Source organism: Molothrus ater, unplaced genomic scaffold (assembly GCF_012460135.2).
Source record: "Molothrus ater isolate BHLD 08-10-18 breed brown headed cowbird unplaced genomic scaffold, BPBGC_Mater_1.1 matUn_MA508, whole genome shotgun sequence".
Classification (NCBI taxonomy): Eukaryota; Metazoa; Chordata; class Aves; order Passeriformes; family Icteridae; genus Molothrus; species Molothrus ater.
The window spans coordinates 185,181-196,227 of NW_023416513.1; the positions used below are offsets into that span (position 1 = coordinate 185,181).

Here is an 11,047-nt window from a genome sequence, read left to right on the forward strand (position 1 = left end):
GCATGGCAACACCTGAGCTCCAATCCAGCGACAAGGAAGCAGTCTGCACTGATAAATGGCAAAGAAGAGCTGACTGACAGACTTTGGGAGGGACCAGGGCTGGCTGATCCAACCCCAGGGGTATAAAAGACTTGGCACCCATCTTGAACATGAACCAGCCACATGGTGTGCACAAGGGGACAGCTCCCAGTGCTGCAGCTTTTTCCTTATGTTTCCTTTGTTGTATTTTTGTTAAGGTTTATTAAAGATGGCGTAATTATTAAACCTTTTTAAATTTTCAAAGTGAGCAGTTGTCTCTCACAGTAGGAAGACAAACAGCAACAACATCAGCAACAACAAACACCCAGAGTCCCGTACCATCCTTTTCCCTCCCGCCGAGCGCTTTCCCCTTGGCGCAGCCCTGCACCTCCCTGGGGTTACGGCGTCCCCAGCAAGAGAGGGAAGGTGCGGAATTCCCTTTCCCCACGCTCTCACCTGTGTGGTACCCTGGCCATGGCCACCCTGGTGAGGCTCCAGCCCACCAGCAGCTGGGAGGTTGTGGCAGACGTCTTTGATGAAAAATCCTTTCCTTAGGATTTTTCCTCCTGGGAAGCTGAGAGGCCTCAGGGACAAAATGTAAACAATGATTATCTGCTGCTGTGGAACGCAACAGGGGGATCTGTTGTGAAATACAAAGCTGTGTTTCCGTGTCAGGTACAAACAGGCCAAGTGTGTACTTGCGAATGCAAATGTGTGGACATCGATAATGGGATAGTTGTGAATTCTAATAATAACTGATGAAAATAAAGCATGGAAAAAGGCCTTTGAACCTGACTTTTGTTTGCAATTAACTCTGGTTGATTTAGGAGCATTGGAATTAAGGTGTTAAGGATGTTGCTTTTTGCTTGCATTTAATCCATAAAAAAGCTCTTCAATAATAATCTTTTGAAGTATAATTTTAGAATATTGCTTGTATCCTTGAAACTATAGCTTTGGAATATATATAAAGGAAATATGCTTATCACACACCTTATGGAAGCAGAGAAAAACAGTTTGAGAAAGGAAGATGAACATCACCTCAAGGATTTATGGTTTCGACCAAAGGGAAGCTGGACATCACTGTTGTTAGATTTATAGCCTCTGCAATTAAAAGGTGGACACATCTGGGGAGCTGGACTCCACCAGATGGGATTCATCTTTCTCCTTTCGGAAACTGGACCGCCACCATCTGGGGATACTCCTTTGAAAATACATCCTGAGAAATTCAAATCACAATAGTGTATAGAATTGTGATGTAATAATTTTAGAATGAAAATTGCTGATGAGTAAAAATTAGAAATAGACACTGCTGAAAAAGCTGATGAGTACCCCTATAAATACCTGTAAGCCTCAACTATCAGTGTGCAGTTGGAGGGAACACTTCCCCCACTGTACCCAGCGCTGTATTGCTCATACTTTACCATAATAAATAATAAATTGATTGCTGCTTGAATATTGGCCTAGTCAAGCTTCTTATTCATAACTCTGTGATTGGTCTCATGTGGTTGTTTCTAATTCATGGCCAATCACAGCTGGCTCGGACTCTCTGTCCGAGACACAAGCCTTTGTGAAATCATTCTTTCTTTTTCTATTCTTAGCTAGCCTTCTGCTGAAATCCTTTCTTCTATTCTTTTAATAGAATATAGATCATAAAATAATAAATCAAGCCTTCTGAAACATGGAGTCAACTCCTCGTCTCTTCCCTCATCCTCAGACTCCTGTGAACGCGGTCACACCAGGCTGTGATGGAGGAGCAGGTGAGTGGGGAATGAGGGGGGGTCATGCTGGGTTACCCTGCCCCAGAGGGACCAAAAGCTGCCAGAAAATTCACACGGAGGGGGTGGGTGTAGAACACCAAAACCTGTCAAGTTTTTCGGTTTTTTATAGGTATTGGCAAAGAATTCGAATTTATTTCTAAAACCATTTGGAAAGAATCTATCCATTCTATTGTATACAGGAATGTAGGAAACTCTGACTAGAGATGCGTAGTCGTTTTGAAACCAATGTTATAACGTTTTTACCTAGGAATGAACCAATCGAGTGCCCTTAAACCGTAGGAACAGCTGCTGAGGCTGAAGGGAATCAATCCAAAAGCATCTCCGGCAGCTTCGGTCTCCGTTCCCTGCCTGCCCCAAGGCGCGTCCAGCCCGGCCCGGGCGGGGGACGGTGCTGCCACCTTGTGGGCACAGAGCGGTGCTGTGCACAGAGGGGAGCGGTGAAGCACAGCGAGGAGTGCAAAGGGGCGCGGCCGGGCTTGAGGGGCCGCCGTGCGGGGCGGTGGCTGGGAAGAACGACAGCGGCGGGGCCGGTTTCGGCGGGCGGCGGAGGCGCGGAGGGGACAGAGCTCCCGTTTCAAGATGGCGAAGCGCCCGCGTACCAGGATCCTGCGTGAGCCGGGTCGGGCTCCAGCCGCACTCAAGATGGCGGCCGCGGCAGGACTCCGGCAGAGGCATCTCTGCCGCTCCCTGCCGCGATTCGCGGGGTTCCGGTGCCGCTGACCCCGCCAACCGTTTTCTCCCGCCGGGACAAGCAGCAGAAAATGGCGCTGAGAGCACGGGATCGGCGTCGGGACCGGGTTGAGGCAGCCAGCAAGAGAAACGCCTGTGTGAGGAGCGGGGGATGCTTAAGGGTACCACAACAAAGATGGCGGCTCGGCCGGGAGTGGCTTCTGCCAGTAGCAAAGATTGCGGAGAGGAAATCCAGGAGAAACGGCTGCTGGCATCCTGGGCTTGCCAGGCAGGTTTTGTACTTGATTGCAAGGCAGTTTTCCTGCCTCTGCAGAGGGTGAAAATTGGAAAGGGGAGACAAAAAAGGGTCACTTTACTTTTACGCCACACCCAAGATGGCGGCTGAGGGAGGCACTCACTTGCCCTTCCAATGATGGCGGCAGTGTGCTCATGCGCCTTGGGTAGGGGGAAGAGAGGGCGGTACAGGAAATACCCCGCTCCGTCTGATGGTAAGAGTGCTTTCTCCTGGGTCTGGGCGGCATTGAGGTCGCAACGAGTTCCAGATTATCCTTGTGCCTCTCCTGTTGTGTCTAAGTCGGTGTTCCGTGAGTGGCTGCAGCTCCCTGCGTGTGGAGGGAAGCCGCCTGTGCTGGAGAATGGGAGGAAGGTCCCTGCTGGTTTCTGTGTCCTCGGTGGGCACAGAACTCTGGCCAGATGGCTTGGTGAGTATTGAAAATGTGAAAAATGCGTATTTTGTGAGTAGCTTTTCGCAAATATTAAAATGAATATGGTGTTTGTTGTGTTAGAGAGTAATGCTGTATTAATTCTCTTAAATAGTGTGTTAAATATAGTTTTAGGTTATAACAAAATGTTAAAATAGAAACTATGCTATGTTGGAGACTTTTTTTAAAGCAAGGACTCGCAGTGAGATAGCAGCTACAGGACACCTAAATCTTTCAGAGCAAAAGAATTTATTGCTCTCTTATTGGAAGAAATTAACTTCTTCCTGCCTCGAAGGCGCTGTTAGGATTCAGAGGACGAAGTTGATGATGACCAGACAGAATCCTGTGTTTGAATGGAATTTATGCATCAGGTATGAGGTGTATGAATATGCAACAGGCTGTTGTTTTTAAGGGTTAATCCTTTGTTAACGGGGGTCCTTTTTCAGGCTTGTGCTGCCCAGAAAAAGGTACCCGGACTGTCTGTAACTCTTTGTCTCTATTGTCTCATATTGTCCTAATTTAATTTGTCCAAATTATTATTACTCGGATTGTATTACTATTTTTATAAGCATGTAATTACTGGTAAACTTTTAAAAGTGTAAAAACAAGTGATTGGCGTTTTTCACAGGATCAATCCTGCTTCTTTTTCACTGAACTGTTGTAATGAGTCGTCAGCTTTTAGCCAGCCTCAGTTCCGTTTCTTTTTCATGAATCTTTTTGGTTGTTTCGATCCTGAACTTGCCAAACCCTTAATTTGCTAAATTAACCCTGAGAAGGTTCCACAAGCCAATGCTGAGGGGATTGGGGATTGGATAGTTAGGATCTTACGGCCCTTCAAGGGTTGGGTTCACCCCCTGATTTTGGTGCCAAGGGAAACTCCAAGTTAACACAGATCAAAATAGGAAACAGTTCCCTCATCAAAGTCAGCTTTCCAAACCTCTGTTCAGGATCCAAAAGAAATGGGAATGCCCTTGGCAAAAAAGGGCATTTTGAGACAAAGCAAGCTTAAAATGCCTGTAAGCAGGAAATCCAGGAGAAAAGGCTGCTGGCATCCTGGGCTTGCCAGGCCGGTTTTGTACTTGATTGCAAGGCAGTTTTCCTGCCTCTGCATGGGGTGGCACCTGCATCCCACTGGAAAGGGGAGAGAAATAATTCCCCTCCTTCCCTGGCCCAGCCCTGGAGTGGGAGCAGCTTGCCCTTATCCTGGAGTTCTCCTGCTCCTGCCCAGCATCCCTCTGGTACCCTCATGTGCTTCCCAAGCTCCCAGCACTGATGGATCTAAACAAGGAGAACAATCCCTGTTCCTTCTCTTCTCCATCCTTCATGTTCCTGGGCCCTGCATCTGCCTGGTTATTCCATGTCTGACTCCTCATCTCCATCCCACCTTCTCCCTGGTCACATCTGAGCCTGAGATGTGTTTAGCAGCAAATCCATTCCTTTAAAGGAAGCCCAGTGCAAAGAGCATCCAGCTGCAGGTAAGTCTTCCTGCATTTCATTTTTCTCTGGCCAGTTTTGGAGGGTTTCCCTCTGTGCTTTCCTGTGACCCAGATGTGTCCCTTCCTTTGTCCAGATCCAGTGCCAAGAGATTGAACAACTGCTGAGTGGGGTCTGGGATGAGAATGGTTCTGCTAAAATGAGGGAAAGAATGCTAGAAGAAAAATGAGCTTCCTTTGAATGTCTGGAATAAAAGCACTGGGAAAGGGCACTTTTTAATTCAATTTGGTGCCACCTCCCCTTTTTTTATGGCTCATACTCCATGGTGAGCAATCCAAGCCAAAAGATGAAATGCAGGAGGCTTTGATTCTGCAGTGAGCTTAACTTCCCTTTTCTCCTCTCTTTCAGGACAGGGAGAACCACTGAAGTTGTCCTGGCCTTGCCAAGGTGTTTGAGCTGCCAAACCCAAACTGGTCCTGATGATGGAGGACTTAAGAAATTACTCGATCCAGCTAAATGCTTTAAGAAGGGAGATGGTTTGGTTATAGAATATTTCTGCCTGAGACTGGGAAGAGATTGGGAAGAGGTAAACCCCCCAATTCTGCATAACAGCACAAGGATTTTTTAATTCTTTGCCTTTTTTTCCCTTCCTTTGAATGGTTTGTTGTTTCCCCTTGGAGACTGCACACACAATAGGCAGATTTTTCAATTAAGCCATTTTTTCCCACTTTTAGTCTTCAATGGAGCCCAGGTGCCAATTGTTTGCTGCTTGGTTTCTGCCTTCCCTTTCCTGCCTACAGCTTAAGTCCTTTCTCTCCTTCCTGCTTTTTGGCCATCACTGGTCATGCAGATGATGCTGATGCAGATGGCTGATAAATAATTATCAAACAGCTTGGGAATGGTCTGTATCAGTAACATTAAAAGATGCAGTATATGGACCATCAAGCAATGAATTTAGCAACAGTTGGATAGTAACTAATCACCTTTCCTTTGAAGCCCTCTTCATAGCATATTTCCTTGTAAAGGGAAAGCATTTGGTTTTTCTTTTAAAAAATACTACAAATCACCAACAGCCAGCTTAAGTGAGCATGGCAGACTGACAAAGACATGGTAATGTTTTTTCTTTTAAATCCCTCACAAGCCCATCCCCTACTGGGGAGGCAGCTCAGCGAGTTTCAGCCCACAGCTGCCATCCTGTGCTCATGGAGAGCAACCTCTCCAGCTGTCCCAGCCTCAGGAAAGCACAGAAGAGGGCTTTACACAGATCAGGGATTAAGCTAGACCCAGGTTGGGCTCAGCTCAGTCACCATGGCACTGTTAGAAGCCTTAAACCCTTTTTCTATCGGATTGATTGATGGTGGTTGTGGTGCAGCCACTGTGTTGCTGTCAATGTGCTCCCCTGCAGCCTAGCCTGACATGGTGAGCAGGGGCTTGGGGTTCTGCCTCATGTGTTAAACATCAAACCAGAAGATAAAACAACAGCTAAAAGCCCTGCCCTGCCATGTGCCTCACTCTGCACCACTGCTATGAGAGGAGGGTGAGAGACCCAGTCAGTTTTAGCTCTGTAAAGCAGCTGCAGAGCAGTGATGAGTGCCTGAATCACATCCCCTGCAGCCATCAGGGGAGTGAGTGCAGGGAAAAGGGCAGAGAAAGGGAAATAAAAAAACAACAGAGCCACCAAGACTGGAGGATGTGAGGATGAATCCAGAACTATGCTCTCCAAGAACTGAAAGAACACATTTCTTAAAACAAGACATCCAAACTGGAATGAGGGACTTGCACTCTTTCCAGATCTTGCCAGCACCATAACTCATTAAAAAAAAAAAAAAAAAGTCATCTGTGGAAGTGGGATGCTCCTTTAAGCCTGGCAGAGACTTTCTCCAGCACCACAAACCACCCTTCCTGTTGCTCTTCCTTTACCACTCAGGGCTGAGCCATGGAGACCTGCTTCTTTAGTGTGTGTATTTCAGGTTTTTTTTAAAACCAAGAAAAAAATCGATATCATATTTTAAAAAGAACCCCCAGAGCTTTGGGGAAAGTGGGCATAAATGTCAAACAAAACACAAAGAAAGACTGAGCTACTAAGGGATCTTAGAGCAGCAGTGGTGGGGTGGGAGGGAAGAAATACAGCAGACAAATTTAACACCATTTAGAAGGGTTTATACACAATGTTTTCATTGCAAGCAGCATTTAGAAGTGACAATTTAGTGATTTATCATATCCCAGCACACTCCTTCCCTGTCAAAGTGATAGGCAGAACCAGCAGAGCAGCTCTGAACACACCGGTTCACTACAAGGCACCACCAACAAATCCAGAACAGCTCCACCCTTGGCCAACCCTGTCCCCTTGGGCCTTCTGAGAAGCTGGGATTTAGGAGAAGGCCTTGCAGGGGAACAGTGTTTCAAATGTCAAAGGCTTTAAAAATATACAAGGAGAGGAAAGAACATTTCAGGGTTTTTTTCAGCTGATAGTTTCGGAATTTACTTGGAATAAGCTTCTTCCCCAAGAGGGATTTCAATTCTACACATGCACAAAGAGGAGAAAACATTAATGCAGTGTTGAGACAGCTGTGTGCTGTGAGCAGTGGTTTTAAGGTAAGGCCCTTGTATATCTGGGAGGGTGAAACCTCTGTGTTCAACCCTCTGGGATCATCACTTGGGCTTCCTGTGCTTCTCAAGCTCTCAAAGTAAAATTGACCTACCAAACTCATCTTTGTCTCAATCCTAATCCCTGCATCATCCTTCAGGTGTATTTCCTCACAATGAAATTGGAGTAGAAAATGCTTTAGGAGATGCTTTGCAGCCCCTTCTTCCCCAAAGGCCCAATCTGCTTTAATTTTTAGGAATGCTGTTCAAGCACAAGGTTTGGATGCAGCCAGTGAGACTCACATTTCAGAAGGACCATCAATGGTCTGATAAAGACACAGCACTTTCAAGCAGGCTGCTGGGACTGAGGAGGATATTTGAAAGCTGTTGACATGCAGTTCTAGCAGAAGTGCAAAATGAAATGTAATGTAGTAGTAGTGGAAAGTGAAATGCTGTTAGACAAGGCTGCTGCCCAAATTGGCTCTGCCTGGATCCACCTGGCCTGCAGCACAGCCTTCTCCCTTTCTCCTCCCTGCCCTCTGCTCAGCACCAACCCAAACCTGGGCTATTTCAATTCCTGTCAGACACAGAGCAGCTGATGGGCAGCAAATGCAGCCTTCCCAAAGTGGCTGCCCATGGCCCGGCCTGCAGGGCAGAGCTCAGGGAGGAGGTGGCAGCTTCCTCAGTGGCTTTTCATGTCCTCTCTCTGCCATGCAGACACTGGCATGCATGGCACGGCTCTGTTTTGGCAGCCGGTCCCTTGGCAGGGCTGGGTGAGCACAGGGTGAGTACAGGGTGAACTCTCTGCTCCTTGCTGTGACACCTGGGCTGGCAGGGATGACACAGTGACCTCGGCCGGCCGATGCTGCCTGTGCCATCACCTGGCACTGACGTGTTTGATGAAAATCCTTTTGCTGGGATTTTTCTCCTGAGAAGCCTCAGAACAGAACCAGTAACAATCTGCTGGCTGTGGAGTGTGGGCTGGAGATGGTTTAGCAACAGGGGCATCTTGGATTGGTCTCCTGTGCATTGTTTCTACTTGATGACCAATCATGGTCCAGCTGCGTCGGGGCTGTGAGCAGTCCCAGGTTTTTATTATTCATTCCTTTCCAGCTTTCTGATGTCTCCTTGCTCTTTTAGTATAGTTCTACTATCTCATTTTCTTTTAATATAATAGAGATGATAAAATAATATTTCAGCCTTCTGAAAGGTGGAGTCAAGATTCTCGTCTCTTCCCTCGTCCTGGGGACCCTCAAACACCACCACAATCAGCTGGCCGAGCGGGTTTGTGCGAGCCTCTCAGTAACCCTCGGCCGGTCCCGAGTCGGCAGACACCGGGGGGGCAGCCCCGACACGGCCGAGAGCGGGGAGACACCCTCTGTGCCCCGAGGGTGCTGAGGGCACCTGGGCTGGGGGGAGACACTCTCTGTGTGTGCCCCGAGGGTACTGAGGGCACCTGGGCTGGGGGGAGACACTCTCTGTGTGTGCCCCGAGGGTGCTGAGGGCACCTGGGCTGGGGGGAGACACTCTCTGTCCCCCAAGGGTGCTGAGGGCACCTGGGCTGGGCCCCTGTGCAGCACAAGAGACACCAGAGACAGCGGTAGATGATAAAGGGCCGACTCTTAGCAGGGGTTAATCCAAGGTTTTATTAGGAGTCCCAAAGGAGCTCCTGCACCTCAGGGGCCTCCTGCCGAGAGCCCCGGGAGATGTGCCAAGGTCACCTTTAAAGGGAGGTGGAAACCAAAAGTAGATAACATTTTCCCAACCATTAAGTGACCCTAAGGGATGGATGCTGGGGGATCCAGACATACAGGACAGCGTATGGGGCAAGGCTTGGGGGGCTGACCCCTGGCCTCTGGCTCATCACTCGACGACTTGGACCAAAACTTCTGCATGGAGGGATGGGAGGCTGAGTGATTGACAGAGAGCCAGGGTGGGGGTTTGGGGATGATCTCATGCCGGGAGAGGGATAACACAGGTAGAAGGAGGGGGGTACAGTTGGGGATAAACCATTTGGGAAAAATATGGGGATACAAAACAAAATGACTTCAAAGTATTACAAAGTATAAAAATGCACTACAGCAGGTTTGGGCAGCACCAAATAAAATGTAATAAAATGCTTTAAAAATAAAAAAATTAAAAATAAAAATTAAATAAAATTAAAAAAAACAAAATTAATTTAAAATAAATGAAAAACAAAAACTGTAAAGTGCTGTAAAGTGCTGTAATCGTTCCCGAAAAGGTAGTGCCGTAATGCAAGACCCTCAAACACCACCACAATCACCAGCTTGAGTTGGTCTGGGCAGCACTAAATAAAAAAAACTAAAAACCTTTAAAAATAGAAAAATAAAAAATTAAATTTAAAAAATTAAATAAAATCTTTTAAAATAGAAAAATTAAAAATAAAAATTTAATAAAAAATAAAATTAAAAAATAAAATAAATGCTTTAAAAATAGAAAAATTAAAAATAAAAAATAAATAAAAAATAAAATTAGAATAATAAAATAAAAGCTATAAAAATAGAAAAATAAGAAATAAAATTAAAAAATAAAATTAAAGCTCTAAAAATAAAAAAATAAAAATAAAAATTAAATAAAAAATAAAAATAAAAAATAAATGGTTTAAAAGTAGAAAAATTAAAACTAAAATAAAAAATAAGATTAAAAAATTAAAATAAAAAGCTTTAGAAATAGAAAAATTAAAAATAGTAAGTAAATAAAAAATAAAATAAAAAAAATAATATAAAAACCTTTAAATATAGAAAAATTAAAACTAAGTAAATAAAAAATAGAAAAATAAAATAAAAGCTTTAAAAATAGAAAAATTAAAAATAAAAAATTAAAAAATAAAATAAAAGCTTTACAAATAGAAAAAGTAAAAATAGAAATTAAATAAAAAATAAAATTTAAAAAAAGCTTTAAAAATAGAAAAATTAAAAATAATAAGTAAATAAAAAATAAAATTAAAAAAATAAAAATGCTTTAAAAATATATAAATTAAAAATAAAAATTAAGTAAAATTAAAAAAAACAAAATTAATTTAAAATAAATGAAAAACAAAATAAAAACTGTAACGTGCTGTAAAGTGCTGTAATCGTTCCCTAAAAGGTAGTGCCGTAATGCAAGACCCTCAAACACCACCACAATCACCCGCTTGAGTTGGTCTGGGCAGCACTAAATAAAAAAAACTAAAAACCTTTAAAAATAGAAAAATTAAAAATAAAAAATAAAATTAGAAAAATACAGAAAGCTTTAAAAATAGAAAAATAAAAATAAAATTAAAAAATAAAATTAAAGCTTTTAAAATAGAAAAAATAAAAATAAAATTTAAATAAAAAATAAAAATAAAAAATAAATGCTTTAAAAATAGAAAAATTAAAAATAATAAGTAAATAAAATTTTAAAAATAAAATAAAAAGCTTTAAAAATAGAAAAATTTAAAATAAACATTAAGTAAAAAATAAAATTAAAAAATTAAAATAAATTTAAAATAAATTAAAAACAAAATAAAAACCGTAAAGTGCTGTAAAGTACCATAAAAGTTCCATAAAGGGTAGTGCCGTAAAGCGCGACTGTCGCAAACGGTGCCGTAAAGCGCGACTGTCGCAAACGGGGCCGTAAAGCGCGACTGTCGTAAAGCGCGACTGTCGTAAAAGGGGCAGTAAAGCGCGACTGTCGCAAAAGGGGTCGTAAAGCGCGGCTGTCGCAAAAGGGGCCGTAGAGCGCGACTGTCGTAAAAGGCGGCGTAAAGCGCGACTGTCGCAAAACTGCCGTAAAGCGCGACTGTCGTAAAAGGGGCCGTAGAGTGCGACTGTCGTAAAAGGGGCCGTAAAGCGCGAC

At 43.9% G+C, this 11,047-nt stretch overlaps 1 long non-coding RNA gene across 2 annotated transcripts; it reads left to right on the forward strand.

Annotated features, from left to right (window-relative positions):
• Positions 1–2,119: 2,119 nt before the first annotated feature.
• On the forward strand, positions 2,120–8,416 carry LOC118700278 (uncharacterized). 2 transcript variants are annotated; one of them, XR_008509045.1, is made up of 2 exons: positions 2,120–4,662; positions 4,758–8,416. It is a non-coding gene; the product is annotated as an uncharacterized LOC118700278 (long non-coding RNA). The 2 variants fall into 2 exon arrangements; XR_008509044.1 differs by having other exon boundaries at positions 5,030–8,416.
• Positions 8,417–11,047: the final 2,631 nt, after the last annotated feature.